Source organism: Chaetura pelagica, unplaced genomic scaffold, assembly GCF_000747805.2.
Source record: "Chaetura pelagica isolate M959 unplaced genomic scaffold, ChaPel_1.0 scaffold142, whole genome shotgun sequence".
Classification (NCBI taxonomy): Eukaryota; Metazoa; Chordata; class Aves; order Apodiformes; family Apodidae; genus Chaetura; species Chaetura pelagica.
Genome location: NW_009952973.1, coordinates 10,129,437 through 10,149,035, shown reverse-complemented (window position 1 = coordinate 10,149,035; position 19,599 = coordinate 10,129,437).

Genomic DNA, 19,599 nt, shown 5'->3' with positions numbered 1-19,599 from the left:
GAAGATGGGGATTTGGAGAAGAAAGGGCCACATATTAAAAAAAAAAACTGGCAAGCATCTTTGCCCCCCAGCCCTCCAACCCCCAAGAAAAAAAGTAATTTTAAGAGTCTTTGACTTGCCATCCTGGGAGATGGATTGCTTGACTGAAATAAAAATCCCAGACTTAATGGCAAGGTGATAAGAGACTAAATATCTCTTGGTGAAATTTTACTCAAATAATGGGAGCATCCAAATGATTGACTTCAGATTTATAGGGGATGTACCTATAATATCTGTAGGAATTGATCCTAAATGAAAAATTGCTAATGGGAATAGCTTAGATTTTACTCTGAGGAGTAGAAAAGATGACTTTCTTGAATGAAAAAAAACTGAGTGAGAATTAAGATTAAAATCAACACAAGTTAAATTCATTATTAAAAAAAAACAAATGCTGGGTGCATGTCAAAAAGTAGAGTTAAGCAAACTTGAAGAACTTAGAGAAGTCCATCTGCAGAAAGACAATAGTGCAGAAGATTGGGCAGTTAAATAAAGTTGTAAACTGCAACTATCCTCATGTGGAGAAATGACAGGGAAATAATAATCAATTAGTGAGGCGAGTACCAGAAACCCCATAAGATCTTGTGGGAAAAAAAGTATTCAAAAAGCATGATGCTTCTGGAAAAACAGAAGAAGGTTAGGGCTGAAAAGGTCAAGGTGCCAAATGAATTACAACAGTTAATGAACAGAAAAGTTTTATTATAAAAAAATTCTGTAACAGTAAAGAGAAATACCTGATTGCTGTGGAGAAAGCTCTGACAGATTCAGCATTCTTAATCAACGTTATTTCTTGGTTGCTTATTATTAAAAAGCAACTGGCAGAACAGACTAGTATTGGGGAACCAGAGTTTGAAGACATTCAAGACTGCAGGTCAAGAGAATAATTACTGTGCAAATGGGTGCATTCTTCAAACAAATGGACAATTTGAGGACTGTTGAAGGCCTACAAGAGGAAAAACACAGTATGCACTGTTGAAATGTCAGGTCTGCCAACATAATTCTCTCTGTGAGGGACAAATTTTATTTTATTTGTCAGGGTAACTTGACTAATGCACATAGAGGAAGCAGTTAATCTAAAATCTTTATTAACACTTTGATAGTGTCTCAGATGAGCAAAGCAGTAAGGGAAAAAAGTAATTTCATAAGCCATAAGATCAGTTCACAGCTATTTGAAAAGTTTTATTCAAAATAGGTAGAATTAATATACAAAGTGATCTGATAAGCTGGAGAAGATATAATAAATAAATAAAGTTAAATACAGTATCAGTATGTATGGGACACTGCTTTTAAGAAGAGAAGTCACATGCAAATGAGAATATCAGAATGGATGTTGCTATTATAGAAAAGGCAACTGTAACACTGGGAGATACCAAAGAAAACATTGCATGGAGATCCTCAATGTGTTTGTCTTTAATGCTCCAGGTATTGTATTAGATGGCCTGTGTCAAGTTTTGGCCATTACTGTGGTGGAGTGATTTACAAAAAAATGTTGAGGTTTAAAAGGAAGGGAAAAGTAATAATAAGAGGTTTGGATTGAAAAACTTGAAAAACTTGTTTCTTCAGTCCTTTCATGTGAGAGAAAATGGAGAGTGATGGAGAAATTAAATACAGTTTATTAGAACAATGGTTGTTATAAAGTTTTCTCCAAATCCACTTCTTGCCAATGTGATAAGACAGTCCCAGAAGGCAAGAATATGCAGAAATATAATGAATTATAGAGTTAGAAGAATGTTTACATTAAATAGTAAAGTCTGTTCAAAGTAAATGTTTACATATTTAGCTCAACTGTACTATTACTTTTTATCAGAAAGGCTTGACATATTTTGGATCAAATTTCTATAAACATTTGTCCTCTGAAAAATTGTCATTTAATCTGATTATTTGAAACAGTTTTCATTATAAAATTGGTTTTGCTTGGAACTATATTTTTACATTTCATGAGGATGCTCAGTGAAAAATTAGATAAAATTTGGTGGAGAGATAAATTATTTCAGAATATAGGACAAATATCTTACAAAGAATTATATGTATTCATTCACTTCTTTAATTGAAGATGTCTGTTCTGCACAAGTATAATTCAGGTTAATATAAGAATGCTTTCAGTGTGAAGAATTTTTCTTTTCAGGAAAGTAGGCTGACCTTATATTTGGCTTTCAGTAACAAAAGAGAAACTAGTGAAACAGGAATTTATTCTACTTATTAATGGAACAGTATTTAATCAAACATTTTACACTTATATTAGAATACAAATCCATATTCTTATTACTTATTTGAAAATATCTATTTATACCCTTCATTGTGGGCAGAAAGAATCCAACTTCTTTTATACAATCCTGTTTGCAGTTATTTGCATACATTTCTTCTGTATCCTGTTGGATGAAAATTTGCATACAGCTGCTCCTTGGGGAAAGAGCAGTCTTCCCTGCCATCCATTCATCTCTTTTTGCTAAGGGGTCTTACCTGAGGTAGATAGTTAAACGCATGTAGCATAAATGAAGAACAAACCAATAAACCATTTTCTGCTACATATGTGTGCATTCTTTTAATTTCACTATGTTAAAATGACCATTCTATGAATCTTACCAGTAAACAGAACAGCAGCCTTCTGCTTCAGATCCTTAGTGACTTTAGTGTGGCATAATAAAATGAGTAACATGAAAACCCTTTTAGTTATAATGAAACCAAAATAACTTTTAAAACTTTTATGAATAAGCTGATCTCAAGCTGAAATAACCTGAATGGGTAACCTAGCTGCATCTGGTTATGTAATAATAGCATGAGACCAGAAATCTTAACCTCTGGTATTAGAAGGGTAGTATGTGTGGGGAATTTTTTTTATTTTTTTTTTTTTTTTTTTTTTTTGTTTATAAAAGCTGTATCTCCTAAGTTTCCCTTCAGTTCCCTGCTATTTCTCCTCTAATTTGTTTCTCTGATTCATGTATTCTTTTCATGCTTTTCTTTGAGCTCTTTTTTTACAGAAGAGGGCATTACACAAGAGATTGTCTGAAGCTGTTTCAGAGGATGTTTTACTTGTTTTGTAGTGTTTCTCACTCCACATTTTATTTACTTTCTCAGCTAGTCTGGATGGTGTAGCCACTGTTTCTTTCTTTCCTGGTGGCTTTATCACATACCTGCCTGTCTGCAGTCGATTCTGCACACTTTGGATAGAGAGGCAGATAAAGCAGATGTTACTTAGCCAAACTGTGAATTAAGGATCCAACCTTAATCCTTGCATGACAATCAGGGCTAAAGCCAGTCCAGTCTTTTGAGGAGCCAGGCTGAGATTTGCGTTTTGAAGATTTAATTGAACTAGGAGTTTCAAAGGCACTCTGCACTGACCTGGTTATTTTTTAATGTTTTTTGTTGGTTTGTTTGTTTTTGCAAAATAGATGAAAACTGTTAATAATATCTTTTACTGTGTCAACTAAAATATACTAATTCAGAAAACACTTCATCTTCGCTGGAACTAACACAGTAGCCCTTGCTGAATTAGTACAGATAATAGCTTGCTGCAATAGTAACTAAGTTGCAGTTACATAGGGTTCAGATTGATGGAACTGTAACAATCTCTTGTTTTGTATTGGAGCTTTCTTTAACTCTTGCACAAAGTTTTGTGTTTAAGCTTACCAAAGGCATGAGGTGAAAAAAAAAAAAAATTAGCAAGCTGCAAAAAGCTACAATTCACATTGCAGATGTAGTTTGTCTTAATTCATTGCTTTGTAGTCTCTTAGGTCAGAATTTGCAGGACCCTATAGAAAGAGTAAGTCAGATAGAAATCCTCATTCGAAAGATGACGTGGATAAATCTGCCTCCTACATTGTGGCACAGTGACATCTACCTTGAACATGAGGACTTTTTTTTTTTTTTTCAGTTTGAAGTTTCATTTCACTAAGTAAATCTCTAGATCTCACTTTGATTCTTTGGCTTTTTTAATGTCATAGGTTAAGTAGATGGTCTTTTCAGGTTTGAGAAATACGAGAAAACTTGCTGTTGCTGAAGGACCGTGTTCAACACATGAGAATTCTTGTTGTGTAATAGTTGTGATTTTTAGAAATAGTTATGTTGAAACCTAATTATATTAATTTTGTAGACAATTACATCTTTTTGCAAACTTAGTAATATGGTACAGCTTACAGGAATTTTAAGTGTAGAAGGATGAGTGAAATGTCCAACTGTTTGAATCTCTGTGCATTTTCTGTATTAGCACTAAGGGTTTGTGTTCACAACATCAACAATGACAAAAAAAGTTGTATCTAATAAGTAGTATTAAGGACATATCACTTTTGAAAGGTAGTAGAATGACAAATATAATCTATTCAGGTGACATATAGTTCTGCTCATAATTTATGAGAAGAAAATTCCTCAGATGGTTCTACTTAATATAATTATAGAAGGAAATAAGGATTGTGATCCTGTAATTTCCATATTATTTTTGTACTAACCAGCCTAGCTATCCACCAAGTCACAAATGAGTGTAGCTCAAGGTGTAACAACTCTAATTAACACCACAGCAGGTGTTTAAGTCCAGATAATTTACTTCATGGTTGCAGAAGGTGTGGAAGATGAAAAGGATTTGGACAAGCAGTAATTCTTAACTGATTAAGTGCAGTCATTTATCTTGAAAACAGAGATGCAAATAAAATAACAAAAATGTCTGAGCTTTGGTATTGCACTGAGTTTTGTGTTATAGTGCCAGTGTGTTCTGAAGTTTAAAAGCTCACCAAATGGTTAAGTATCATATTAAAATTATGAATATCAAACCTCTGCTCCTAATCCTGAGACATTTTACTAATCCTTCTGCCCTTCTCACCCATCTTTTGTAGTGAAGCCCCCTCCCCTCTGCTTAGTCTTTTGTTTTTAGGAGTATTTAAGGTGATATGTAAACGGATTGCTGTTCTGCTTCTTTTTGTGAGAGGATTTTTATAATACTGTATAGGGGCATTCAGGAAAAAGATCAAATAAATAGCGTGGTATCTTTATCAATATTTATTATAGAAAGTTGCACATATGCTCAAGTACATATGCTACATATGTACATATGTTACATATACTGAAAGTGGGATCATCAAGTTCTGCTAATTAGTAGACAAGATGCTGCTCACATTACAGTTTCATGAAAATGAAAATTTTAAGTGTTTTTTTGTTGTTTTTTTCAAAGGTCATGCCATCTGGCTTCACTTTTATTCAGTGCACGATTTGCATGAACTTTTAATTCTTTTCATGTACAAACTTCCTAAACTAACTCCTTTATTTCCTGTATCTTGTAAATTGTTAGCCTAATTAAGAGCTCAGTCAGCAGAACACTGCATATTAATCACACAGCCTCTTTTAATAACATGCTAATTTATTAGGATAACACCGGAACACATCAAGAAATAGTGTTTCTATTCATAATATCTAAGTTTTCAGAATTATCAGCACATATAATCATCCAGCATTCTTACTGAGACAAATATGTGCCATCAGTGTTCAGTGGTGCAGATTTAATTTTCTTCATGGAAAGGTTACTTTCAATCTCTTCTCTTTGAGGCAGTGTCAGCTGCATAATATTACATCGGACCTCCTTCCGAAAGAGGACTTTATTACTTTGTGGTTTAGCATGCCACTTTACTTGTGGAAATATGAGACAGTGTATATGTATTTTTGAATTTTAATTCAAAGCCCCCAAAGCCTCTCAGGTTTATAAGAGCAATCATCTATAGAATCAATGTATTTTTAATCTCTGTTTTGTTTATTTAGAGTTTACTTTTGCAGATAATACTGGAAGTACGTGATTTTTAAAAAGAGTATTATAAAGAAAACTTTTATTGTATTATTAATTAAGTAGGAGGGTCACAGTCTGTTTTTCTCTTCCTTGTGTCTCTAACTCTGTAAGTTCATGTGATCGTGTGAATTGAATGGTTTTGCCAAAAGTGATTGGCCTGACCATATAATTGAACATATAAGCATAATACAGATATGCTTTAAATACCTTGTTACTTTGAGACTAATTTACACACATTAAACACAAGTTGTAAGGCAAGCTGAATAATTGCACTGAGTGAACTGATTGTGAAACATAATGCAACTTTGGAATGGTGAAGTAGATCCAACAGTTTGTGAACTTTGGCAACCCTTGGCAGCAGGGGTGGCGTCACAGATTATGCTATACTTTATGTAGTTAGATCTCTCTGAAAGCCTAACATTTTGCCTTCAAACACAATAATACATTTCAGTTTTTGTGGGTTCATTATATTATTCTAGTCTTATTCTCCATGCTTAGAAGAGGCAATGCTTAGAGGCCTCCTAACTGTTAAAACACACAGTCTATTTAGGTGCCTTTTATAATTTCTTTCTTATCCTGAAGAGATAAAAGAGCAGCCCACAGAAGCCTTTCCATTTCAAGAACCAGCTTTTTAGGTTTTATAAAATACTCAACTTGTAAAACAGAAGTAGTAGCTCCTGAAAATTAGCATAAGAGTTCAAATAATGGAAAAGGATAGGGGAAAGGAAATAAGTTTTTCTGTTCTTATCATTATGATGCTGATTCCAGGCAAGAGATAAAATGTTTCTTATGACACTTGGTCAATCAGAAACTGAAGGAATATAATATAATTTATGTAGTCAGGTGGAGCTAATGAATGGTAGCTCTTGCTTGACAAAATTAATATAATGTTGTATCTAAAAGCCAACAGAAGATGCTAGAAATCAGTCTTTTATTACTTGACATTTTGATTAAGAATGAATGTGATACAAGTTTAAAATGGTGCACGTTAGAGTAGAAGTTGACTGATAGTTCCCAAATCAATTCTGAAAGTGTAATAGACACGTGTGCTGTAGTTGAAGTAGGATCCTGAAGAGATCAATTATAAGCTGTTTTCTTGACTTTTTTTAGAGATCTGAAGGAAAATATAAAATCAATGGTTAAAATAAAATACTCAGAGAATGCAGTGCATCATTTAGATACAATTAACAGGTTCTGAGAGTAAAATTCTGAAGTTTCATATGATAATTAAAGGTTTGACACTAGAAGGCTATTTCATCTAGTCAATAAAACATAGTAGATCCAAGTGCTGAAAGTAAAAAATGTTTTTCAGGCCATTTTGACTAGGCAGAACTTTAATGGTGCAGATGGTCTTGTGTTGGAACAACTTCTGAGTCAGTTATAGTATACATCTGAGTCTAGTATATTTCCAGGGCTTGAAGGATTGTGGACTAGGGTGGATTCTCACTGTTTCATGTGAGAGACAGCATAGATGTTTAGAAATCATGGAAGCACCTGAGAAGGGTCTGGTAGGAAACAGTGGAAAAAAGTCCACCCCCCCTGCCAGAGCAGGGTCACCTAGAGTACATCACACAGGAACGCATCCAGGTGGGTTTTGAATGTCTCCAGTGAAGGAGACTCCACAACCTCCCTGGGTAGCCTGTTCCAGGGCTCTGTCACTCTTACAGTAAAACATTTTTTTTGGATATTCACCTTGAACCTCCTATGCTCCAATTTGCACCCATTACCCCTTGTCCTATCACTGGTCATCACTGAGAAAAGCCTAACTCCATCTCCCTGACACTCACCCCTTACATATTTGTAAACATTAATGAGGTCACCCCTCAGTCTCCTTTTCTCCAAGCTAAAGAGACCTAGCTCCCTCAGCCTTTCCTCATAAGGGAGATGTTCCACTCCCTTCATCATCTTTGTAGCTCTGTGCTGCACTCTTTCAAGCAGTTCCGTGTCCTTCTTGAACTGAGGGGCCCAGAACTGGACACAATACTCCAGATGCGGCCTCACCAATGCAGAATAGAGGGGAAGGAGAACCTCTCTTGACTGACTAACCACACCCTTTCTAATGCACCCCAGGATGCCATTGGCCTTCTTGGCCACAAGGGCACATTGCTGGCTCATGGTCATCCTCCTGTCTACCAGGACCCCCAGGTCCCTTTCTCCTACACTGCTCTCCAGCAGGTCAGCCCCCAACCTGTACTGGTACCTGGGGTTGTTCTTCCCCAGATGCAAAACTCTACTCTTGCCCTTGTTGAACTTCATCATGTTTCTCCCCGCCCAACTCTCCAGCCTGTCCAGGTCTCTCTGAATGGCAGCACAGCCACTCCTCCCAGTTTAGTGTCATCAGCAAACTTGCTGAGGGTACATTCTGTAGGAAAGACTGATTTTGTTTCTCTGTCTTTACAGCATACATGTGTGCTTAAATGGGTAAGACATTGGGGCTGCTGAGAAAAGATGATGGCTGCTTATACATAATGGACATGAAGGAATTTGATATGTCTGTAAATAACAATGTTGAACAGTCTCTTAATAGCAAAACTATATGGACTTGTTTTTAAAATGAACTTTATAAAACTACCTAGAATGAGTGTATGAGAATTTTGTAGCATTTCCATAGTTTTATAACTAATCTGTGGGTTTACTTTGGGGAAAATGTATTCATAATTGCTCACAATTACTATATTTCTCTCCTTAAGTACTGTGCAGTGAGGTTGTCTTGCTTACATATAAAAATATATAATTTATCATGTGTTCCGTTACCAGTTTGATTATGCAAAGACTCCAGCAGAAATTTTGTGGGTTTTGTTCTGTGTTATTATTTTTTTTTATAAATAATTCCAGAAGTGTACTATATACTAGAGAAAACAAATTCTTCTGAAATATACTGGGCCTTGATGATGTGTTTCTGTTGTCATGGAAATGGGGAAATTTTTTTCAAGTAGGTTTATTTGTTCTTTTGCTTTTTATAGTCCTCCCTTGATAAGTTTAGTTTTGTACTGACAGTGTTATGCTTCATGAAAGAATAGCCATACTTTCTTTATCATCTTTGATTTCTCTTTTATGTTCATGAGCATCTGATTAGTAAAAGGCTGAAGAGGAAACAAATATTAGCAGATATGAAGATACCAGGCATGTGCTTCACCCCATAGAAACAGCGTCAGTCTGGCAGGAAAAAGAAGGCTTTTTTGTAATGAAACGTGTTTAAAAAGGTTAAAAATTGCATTGCACCAAATAATAGATATTGCTAGCACTTCCCTTTTCACACACACATGCAAATGGAAGACTTAAGATACTGATGGAGGCCTTGAAAACAGTCCAGTGAGTTACTTCTATGTCACTTCTGATGCTGGGAGCCCCTGAGATGTGTCACACGCTGCACAGAATTCTAATCCATGGTGAGCTTTTGTAGTCTTCTTCCTCACCATTAAATTTATCACTTAGAGATGGTCTTTTTCCTCACAGTAAAACTATTAATTTGTCATCTAAAGAGTGTGAAATGTCCATGAAGGAGTGGTCATGCATGATAGAATATTAGGCAGGACCATCTGTATATCCTTCTGTAACATCTGTACATCCTGCTCTAACACCTGCAAGCTAGCATTTCAGGACATAGCATGGGGTCATTCACCGGCCACAGAAGCTAACATATGGGTAGAGAGGCTTAGTTGGGTCAGCATATACCTCAGGATCACTAATTCCTCACTGTGCCTTCAGACGTGGTTCCCACTGTAACAGTTTTTCTGTATGTATACGGTAAAAAGAGCTGAAGCATTGTAAGCACAGTATCTGTAAAAATAAGCAAATAAATATTTATGTACTGATTCAGAGAGAAAAAGCACGGTTCAGAAAGCATAATTTGAGCCTCTGCTGTGAAGGTATGTGCTACTTGCTTTTGAGAAAAGGAGGGATAAGTTTAAAGAGACCATACTTTAGAAATGAACTATAACATGTCATGGAATATAGCATTTCATGGAAGACTCTTCCTATTGCATATACCATTGGTTTTGCTCTGGTATGGTAGCTCATCCTTACTTCCAAATTTCATATTATAATGAAATATGTATGTAGTGAATGACAGCTTCAGCTGAGTTCCTAACAGGTAGATCTTCCAAACTTGAAATGATAAATTACTATAGACTGTTAGGATTGGAAATGTGTTTATCCAGGCTAGATTCCACCCTTTCCCAAATCTTTACATTAGGTGCATGCTGTGATTCCAGTATTGTGAATTTCAGGAGTCTTTATGCCTTTTGTGGTGATTTAGTTTTTAGCTGTTGTGTTCATTTCTTTTGAACAAGTTGACTTATTTTTACACAGATCCCATTTGAACATTAGTAAAACAGTGGGTGAAATTCTTAGTACTTTTTCTCTGTCTTGTCATAGCTTTTCCTGTGTACTGCTGTATATTTGGAAATCTGGCATTGCAGTGTCTCACTGTTTTCCTTCCATACTGATGTGCTTAGTTTATCAATGTTGTCACTTAGGACAAAACTGTATTTACATTTGCATATATGTAAGTCCTCTTTCTGTTAAAAAATATACAAACTACTCCAAGGTATGATATTTTTCATTCCTATTATTATTGCAGGTATCATAAATTATAATGGAATGAAATATTTTCTTAATGTGGGATAACTAAAAAAGACATACTAGCAAGTTAGTAATTTGTTGAAGTTATCCTTTAAAAATGTTATGCAGGGGATTATTTTACACCTGAACATCTCAGATCACTTCTTTTAGGTACTGTATGATAAGTATACGAAATACCTTTGAGATGCATAGAAAAATTTTTTGAAGTCGATATGCACTTACAATCAACAATGGTATCAAAGACTTAAAGAATCTTCATGTTTATAACACTTTGCACAATTAAATAGTGTTCAAGTGGCTGTGACCCACACCTGAATGGACCAACCTTCGTGGTAAAATAAAAACAATCCAATTTTTTTGTGCTAAATAGGATAAGTGTCATGAGCATAATAACTTTTAAAATTCCTGATCTTGTTCAGCCAGCATTTTCCATTATAATTATGCTTTGGACCATAGTTTTAGAAGCAGATGGTTAAACTTTAGAATCTCTCATTAGAGTAAGTGCTGGCTTCAATATTATTTTATTTATTTAAGGATTAGTGGAAAAAGTATTTTGTGAGACTTCTATTTGGTGAAATTTCTATAATGTAGAGTGTAATTCCTCCCTTCTTAAAACAACAGATTTTAATAGATGCAAAGAATGCTTAGAGGTGTTTGATATCTAAAACACAAAGAAATTTACCTATGGGAGAGTGAAGATGATAATTCAGGAAGTTTGTTTTGCTGTGTTTTAATGTTTCAGTCTCTTTCTGGGATTTTTTTTTTGTTTGTTTTGTTTTTTGGTCATCTGAAAATCAATCTGTAATCCATTTATGTGATTTAGTTTTCCAGATTAGGAAGATCCTCTAATCATGTTGTATTAGGAGACTGTGATTAAAGTTTATAAAGAAATTTTAGCTTGAATGCCACCCAAATTATGCCACTTAAAAAAGGAAATAATAAAAAATAATTGTTAATCTTTATTTTCCCCAGCCTGTCCTGTTAAAATGTTTCTGTGTAATAAGGATATTGCGCGCTACTTTGATCCTTTCAAAGGCACTAAGTATATAACAGAGATTAAAAAAGGGATTACAGGATCCAGGGAGTTTGCTGGAGTAGCACCATTAAACCAATGCTCATGGAAGATATTTATAAACTGTTCTTTTGTAGCCTGTGATTGAACAGTCAATTTCAGTTATGGTTTTAAAATCTTTTTCTCTGATATTTAGAAATGATAGAGGGTGGGGTGAGGGGTGCAGTGCAGTGCTTAGTGCGTGTTCTGTTGGGACATGGTTTACATGCCTATTCTTGCTGGGAATGCATATTGCAGATAGGTCTCATGTTGAATATTTTGCTACTGGATAGAACTGCATAGGTGTATGTATGTGTAGATGTGTGTGCGCTTTATTTGTATGCATCTACATATGTATATAGATATACATGTATCCTGATATATGCATGTGTGCTTTATACATATATAGTTGCACTTCATCCTTGTAATTTTTCTCTCTCTCCTAACAGAAGTATGCAGTCTGTTTTTTCTTAGGATTTTTTTTTTCTCTCAGAAAAAACGTGAAGGGTTTGGGGATTTTTTTTTATGGCTTTTTTTTTTTGTCATGACAGTTACTCTAAGAGAGTGACAATGATGCCTGTTTTAGATTCCTTATGTTGGTCACATGTAGGCCATCAGAGACAGTGATGCATTGCTCACTAGGGGTTATGCTAAGGAGTAAAAAGCTTTCTGGTAAATTTTTGTAAGCGCAGTTTAACTTTCATTATTTTAAAAATTAAATATTTATGATCTCTCCAGTTTTAATAAATAGGCACAGACAACTAAACTTAACCTTGAAGCAAGCATTAAACATCTATTATTTTATTGACATCACAGTTCTCCAAAAGTCTTCAGCTTTCTGTGCTAGTGGGAGGACCCATCCAGCAGCCTTTTGTTTATTTCTCTTTTTACCTCTGCTCCTAATCTCCTTCTTTTTTGGCTCGTTCTTCTTCCTTATTCCTTTCAGAGCTTGGATGAAATGGATGCAGTTGGAGAAAAGGCCAGTGGTTTCAATAACGTAGCTGGCATCTACACAGCGAATCTAGTGTAGTTGCTTTCTAACCAGACACTGAAGAAAAGAGTCCACAGTGGGGTATCTTAACTCTTTAGTAAGCAAATATTTACTGCCATTGCAAGGTCATCATGTTTGTTCTACTATATTTTTTTCTTTCTCCAACTTCTTATATTCCATAAATCTCAGGTGAGGCTTCCGTAATATTCTACCTTAGCTGACAAAAATTCTCTGAAGCAAAATGACCTCCTCAGCACCCTGCCTGTGTCTGCCATATACTTTATCATGTGTGGATGGTCTTAGATGCATAATTTTCTTCAATATTTCCATGTGGTTAACAAGAAGAGTGTAGTAGTCTACAGTTCTGTGTTTTGTGTGCTGAACATGTGCAGTAACTTCGTCATCTGAAACTTGCAGGCAAGGTTCATAGGTGCTGGAAAGGACTTCTGAGGATCATTGAGTCCAACCTCCCTGATGCAGCAGGAACACCTAGGGCGGATCACACAGGAATGTGTCCAGACGGATCTTGAAAGTCTTCAGAGAAGGAGACTCCACAACCTCTCTTGGAAGCCTGTTCCAGTGCTCAGTCACCCTCACAGTAAATAAGTTTTTCCTCAGGTTGAGGTGGAACTTCCTGTGTTGTGACTTGGTGCCATTTCTCCCTCGTTGTGTTACAGGGCACCATTGAAAAGGCACTGGCCCATTCTTAATATTTGTAGACATTAATAAGGTCCCCTCTCAGTCTTCCTTTCTCAAGACTAAACAGCCCCAGGTCTCTTAGCCTTTCCTCATAAGACAGGTGTTCTAGTCCTTTAATCATCCTTGAAGCCTTCCATTGGACTCTTTCCAGCATATCCCTATCCCTCTTGAACTGGGGAGCCCAGAGCTGGACTCCGGATGTGGTCTTACTAGGGCAGAGTAGAGAGGGAGGAGAACCTTCGTTGGCCTGCTGGAAGCGCTGTTCTTAATGCATCCCAAGATACTATTGGCTCTTTTGGCCACGAGGGTATATTGCTGTCCCATGGATAACTGATGCCGTTAATGGCACAGAGGCACACAGGGAAATACACATACTGTTGTTGCATGTGGGGCAAATAACATCTTTAATCACAGTGTGTCAGCGTCTTACTCCAAAAGACTGGTGGGAAGGGAAGAAGCAAAGGTGTTGGCTGAAACTAAGTCTTCCATATATCAGACCTCTACATTTTTAAGCTATTGGAATGAACAAAGTATAGAAAGACTGCAGAAGTCAAGGAAATCTCAGACAATATTAATATATCAAATCTCTCAGCAAACATAATTACAGCTTTAATTGATTAAGTGATTAAAGAAACAGAAGAGACTATTGTGGTCATCTAGTCAAAACTCCTGCATAATGCAGGAATTATTCAGAAAATTCCTATGGCCTAATTCAACTAAAGTAGAACAAGGAAAATATCAGATCTAGATTTACTTTTTTTTGTGTGTTCAAGACTTTAATTTCTGTTCTGATTTTTTTTTTTTGTTCTCAAGTCTCAGCAATATTGACATAACTTGAACAGCTTTTAATTAGATCTGTGTTCATGTAGACACTTTACTGTGATGTATATACTCATTAATTTTTTTGGTTAATTTTGCTGTCTAGAATTCATGTACAGCTGACTGTCCTCCATTATTAGTATTTATTAGTTTGGGGTTTTTTTATTTTATTTTATTTTATTTTTATTTACTATTTAGTCATTAGGAAGAAATTCTTTTGTGTGGGGGTGGTGAGACACTGGAACAGGTTGCCCGAGGAAGCTGTGGATGTCCCCTCCCTGAAAGTGCTCAAGGCCAGGTTGGATGGGTTTTGAGTGAACTGGTCTGGTGGGAGGTGTCTCCTGCCCATGAAGGTGGGCTGGAACTAGATGATCTTTAAGGATTTTCCAGCACAAACCATTCTATGATTGCCTCCACCATCAGCAAGCATATTTTCAGAGGTAAAGCTTACCAAATGAATAACAGTATCCTTGGCTTGTTAAAAAAGGTATAATTTTCTAATTTTTAGTTACAAAAATTATTCAAGTTCTAAAGAATTTTAGTGCAAGCAATGTAAAATATTTTGAGTCTGAAAAAATTTACTTATTTTCAAAAATAAAACATTACAGAGGATAATAATGGAATATATCCGGTCAGATTGAATGCTTTAAGTTATAGATAACACTTAAAATAGCTATGGGGAATAGTCTGGAAGTATATTAAGATTGGTATTCTGAAGCAGAGGTCCTATTAATCAGTTTCTTTGTTATCTTTTTCCTCTTGATCAATGCAGCATATATGAGATATATATTTGAGTATTGAGAGGAACAAATTTTTATCTGTTGTGTTTTAAGGCTGGATATTATATGCAGTGGTGAAAGATTTTCTTTGTGAAGACATTTTTTAAGCAGATGAGAACTTTATGAAGGGGTTAATTTTATGAACATGGAAGTGATGTCAGTGGTTATTTGTATAGAACATAATGAAGCTATATGTAATAAGGTCCTCTTCACACTCTCCTCTTCAATAAAATATCTATTGCTAGAAGTGTGAGATTATAGAAGGATGAAGAAAGAAATGAGAATAAAATAATATTGTTAAAAAAAGAGGGTGTCCTTTACACTTCTGTAAGATGCAACACCCAGACTTCAGCACAAGCAGAACTGAAATAACCTCTCAAAATGCTTTTTTTTTCCTACATTAATTCTGTGTTTGTATATAACTTTTCTCCTCTGTTCAGCAAACAATCCCAACAATATTATGTCAGTGTTACATTTTACCTTCTGTTTTCTTCCTACCTCTCTTAACATTCCATTTCCCCACTAGTACTGGTAACTTTTAATGTCATTAAGCATTTCTCCTTTCCCTTGATACTTTCATGAATATCTGACATGAGTTGAACTCAGAGATGGACCATGTGCTGTTTGCTTATTTTGATAAGCATTGTGCAAAGTTGTAAATAAGAAATACACATCCTAGAACAGTTAATTGTATGCATTTTGGAAGTCTTAAAGCTTCTCAATGCTTCCTCTAACCTTACTCTCCTGGGATATTCCAGAGATGAAGTATCTTGTGCCGTTATATTTCTACTTTGAATATAAAAAATAAATATGGATTTTAGGCTACTCTAAATATAAAATTTGGTAATATAATTTTAATTTTTCTGTGAGCCTTTCACAGATTTCCATAAACTACTGCCTAATTTTCATAATTACTACATATGCATCTGTAAATGCACATCTGTAAAGAAATTTACTGTTAGGGTGGTGAAGCATTGGAACAGATTGCCCAGGGAGGTTGTGGACACCCCCTCCCTGGAGGTGATCGAGGCCAGGTTGGACATGGCTTTGTGCAACCTGGTCTAGTGAAAGGTGTCCCTGCCCTTGTCAGGGGGTTGAAACTACATTATTTTCTAGGTCCTTTCCAACCCAAACCATTCTATGATCTGCATTACTGTTTTGATGAGTTCAGGAGTGAGCTTTTAAAGTCAAATGTCCTGGTTTTCCCCACCCTATTCTCTAAAACCAGAAATAGTTTTTCATAAAATGAAGCCAGAACATCAGCCAGAACATTTTCCAGGAGTGCACTTTATGCTGCTCCTACCCCTAAAGGGCAGTCAGTTTGTTCAACACTACTGCCATTTGTCCAAAGTAAATTCCCCTAAAACACAAAGAAAGGGTATTGCTTCACTCCCCAGACCGGTCACAACTTACTCTTGCAGTTCTAGGCAAAGTATTGCAACACAAATGAGGTAATTTGAGCAGGCTTTTGATTTTTCTTGTTTGGTTATTGAGGTAGTAATATGAGTGCTGTAAATAACTTTATGCTTTTAAATTGTTTTAATGTGTTAATCAAGACATCATTGCACCACAATATTATCATTATCATGCAGGAGTGGTGAACTGATTTGAAGGCCATACAAATTTGGGAGTAGAAGTCGGGTGTCTTGCCATGCTGTTTAAAGCTCTAAGTGCTTTGCTACATTTCATAATATAATAATGGATACCAAGGGATCTGTTAATGTCATCAGTTTCCAATTATTCTCTTGATTAACTGTTTATTTAGTCTCATTATACAGTTCAGTGTTCTGTCTTGCGTTGCCATTTACAATTGGCATGTTTATCCGATGACCACTTGCACCAGTAATCTTATCTCACATCAGGAGAGAATTTTAGACAGTCATATGTAGCTCCCACTAAAACAGTATCCCTTGGTACCAGAAGCATGCCCAGAAAGAGAAGATTAGCAGCTTGGGTCGTTTATGGCTATTGCTTTAAAGTATCTTGTTTATCACTGGTGGTAAACATGTACAACATTATGGTGAAGAAAGCAAGCCTCTAAGCTTGCTGCTTTGAAAAATCACAAAGTTGGCATTTTCTGCTTTTGGTCATTACTCTTAACACTTGCAGAGCTTTTCTGTTGATTGATTTTAGGATTAACACCTATTAATAGGTTCATCTTGAAAGGTCCTTAGAACAGTTTTAAAAGAAACATCTAGGAGACAGATTTTTGTTTCAACATTAATATGTTAATAAAATGCAGCTAAATATTAAGGATACTGACAAATTATCTTTCCCATTCTCTCACTTGTACACACTCACACACAAGCTGTGAATTCGTGCCCAGTTAGGAGCACATGAAACTAATCAAGAGTCCTCCCAAGAAGGAGCTTCAACACTTGTGCAGTTTTGAGGAGTTGATGTTTAATAGGAGGTGCTGTTAGTATGTTTATGACAATAATATCTACACAGAAAAAGATATTATTGCAAGGCATGGATGGAAAGGTCAAAGCCATTGTGTGGCAATGCTTTACTTTGTTTCACCAGTTACTCTGATTTCATCTTAATCTCTGACATGAGTGTAGGTCTTTTAGGAAGCTAAAAAGCCTATCATTGAAATGAAGATGTATGTGAACTTGATGTGAAAATTACTTTAGTGGGGACTAGATCAAGGATTCACTCAGCTCAATATCTTACATGTTTGTGTCCAAAAGCAGACTGACTTGGAAGCAGTATAAAAAAAAAGATAAAACTTTTCACAAAATATTCATAGAATCATAGAATCCTAGGAGTTGGAAGGGACCTCGAAAGATCATCTAGTCCAACCCCCCCTTCCAGAGCAGGGTCACCTAAAGCACATCACACAGGAACGCATCCAGGTGGGTTTTGAATCTCTCCAGTGAAGGAGACTCCACAACATCCCTGGGCAGCCTGTTCCAGTGCTCTGTCACTCTCACAGTAAATTTTTTTTTTCTGATATTCACCTTGAACCTCCTATGCTCCAATTTGCACCCATTACCTCTTGTCCTATCACTGGTCATCACTGAGAAAAGCCTAACTCCATCTCCCTGACACTCACCCCTTACATATTTGTAAACATTAATGAGGTCACCCCTCAGTCTCCTTTTCTCCAAGCTAAAGAGACCTAGCTCCCTCAGCCTTTCCTCATAAGGGAGATGTTCCACTCCCTTCATCATCTTTGTAGCTCTGCGCTGCACTCTTTCAAGCAGTTTCCTGTCCTTCTTGAACTGAGAGGCCCAGAACTGGACACAATACTCCAGATGTGACCTCACCAATGCAGAATAGAGGGGAAGGAGAACCTCTCTTGACTGACTAACCACACCCTTTCTAATGCACCCCAGGATGCCATTGGCCTTCTTGGCCACAAGGGCACATTGCTGGCTCATGGTCATCCTCCTGTCTACCAGGACCCCCAGGTCCCTTTCTCCTACACTGCTCTCCAGCAGGTCAGCCCCCAACCTGTACTGGTACCTGGGGTTGTTCTTCCCCAGATGCAAAACTCTACTCTTGCCCTTGTTGAACTTCATCATGTTTCTCCCCGCCCAACTCTCCAGCCTGTCCAGGTCTCTCTGAATGGCAGCACAGCCTTCTGGTGTGTCAGCCACTCCTCCCAGCTTAGTGTCATCAGCAAACTTGCTGAGGGTACATTCTATACCCTCATCCAGGTCGTTGATGAAGATGTTGAACAACACTGGTCCCATTACCAACCCTTGAGGGACTCCACTAGTCACACACCTCCAACCATATTCTGCCCCATTGACTACAACTCTATTCTTCTTCTCTCTGGTAGGTTGCAGCTCAGGGATGTCCTGATCCAGAGGTGCATCTTCATATCCATGAATCTTTGTGATTCAGATTCTCCTTACTCTTTTGGGTTTTTTCCTCCATTACAAGACCCCGCTGCAACAAGTTTTGACAGGTTAACCACATGTATACTATGCCTTTGTTTTTTTCTTAGCCTTCTTTCTTTGCAGCCACTCTCTTTCTTTGTAGCTCTCCCTTCATTGAACGAGGTGTTTCTTGTCTTTCCTATGTCACTTATGATAGCTGTATCTTTGTTCTATTTGTTCCCAAGTATCTCTTTCCAGCCTTAAAAAATAATAATAATAAAAAAAATCTATAATATTTTGGGCTGTTTTTTATATTTGAAACAAATTTTGCATGATTGTTTCAACAAAGAAGGTAATTTGGGTTCATAGACAATCCATAGATTCCTTTGTTGCAAACATCACTGATAAAGAGGTTGATTCTCTCAAATATTTGGTGCTATCAAGAAGGCAACTTTAGAAGCAATTTCCACTCTAATTTCCCAGACACTTTTAAAAGTGTAAGGACTTATTAATATAAGAAAATACTTTGAAAATAAAGTATATCAGAGGAGACTTAGACAGGAGACCTTCTGTATTAAAGGAAATATGCCTTTAAAAAAAAAATCTCTCTGAAAGAATAATTTATAGAAAGATGGAAGTAATTTAGATGTTATGATGTCACAGCACTTTCATGTGTATAGGCAATCTGAATTTGAAATTATTAATTAGGTCTGAGAATTAAAACAGCTGATCATTTTTCTTCAATTATTCCAGAAAACAAAGACTTAGAAAGGTGAATTAAAAAGGAAAAAAAGAGGTAGGAAATGAATTAGATTAAAAAAATAATTATTTTAAAAATTGTATGTATAGATTTAACTTTTATATATAAAAAATTATTTTGGTATGAAACAGATTTGAACAGGTTATGCTTCTTTTGGTAACTCAGAAGGTAGCACTAGGTCAATCTGTTTTGATAGCTTAAAGTAAACGGATGAGCTGTTTAGCATTTATATGTAAATAAGACTTTTCATCTATAGTAGTTTTTGGTTTTGGGTAAGTTTTAGTCA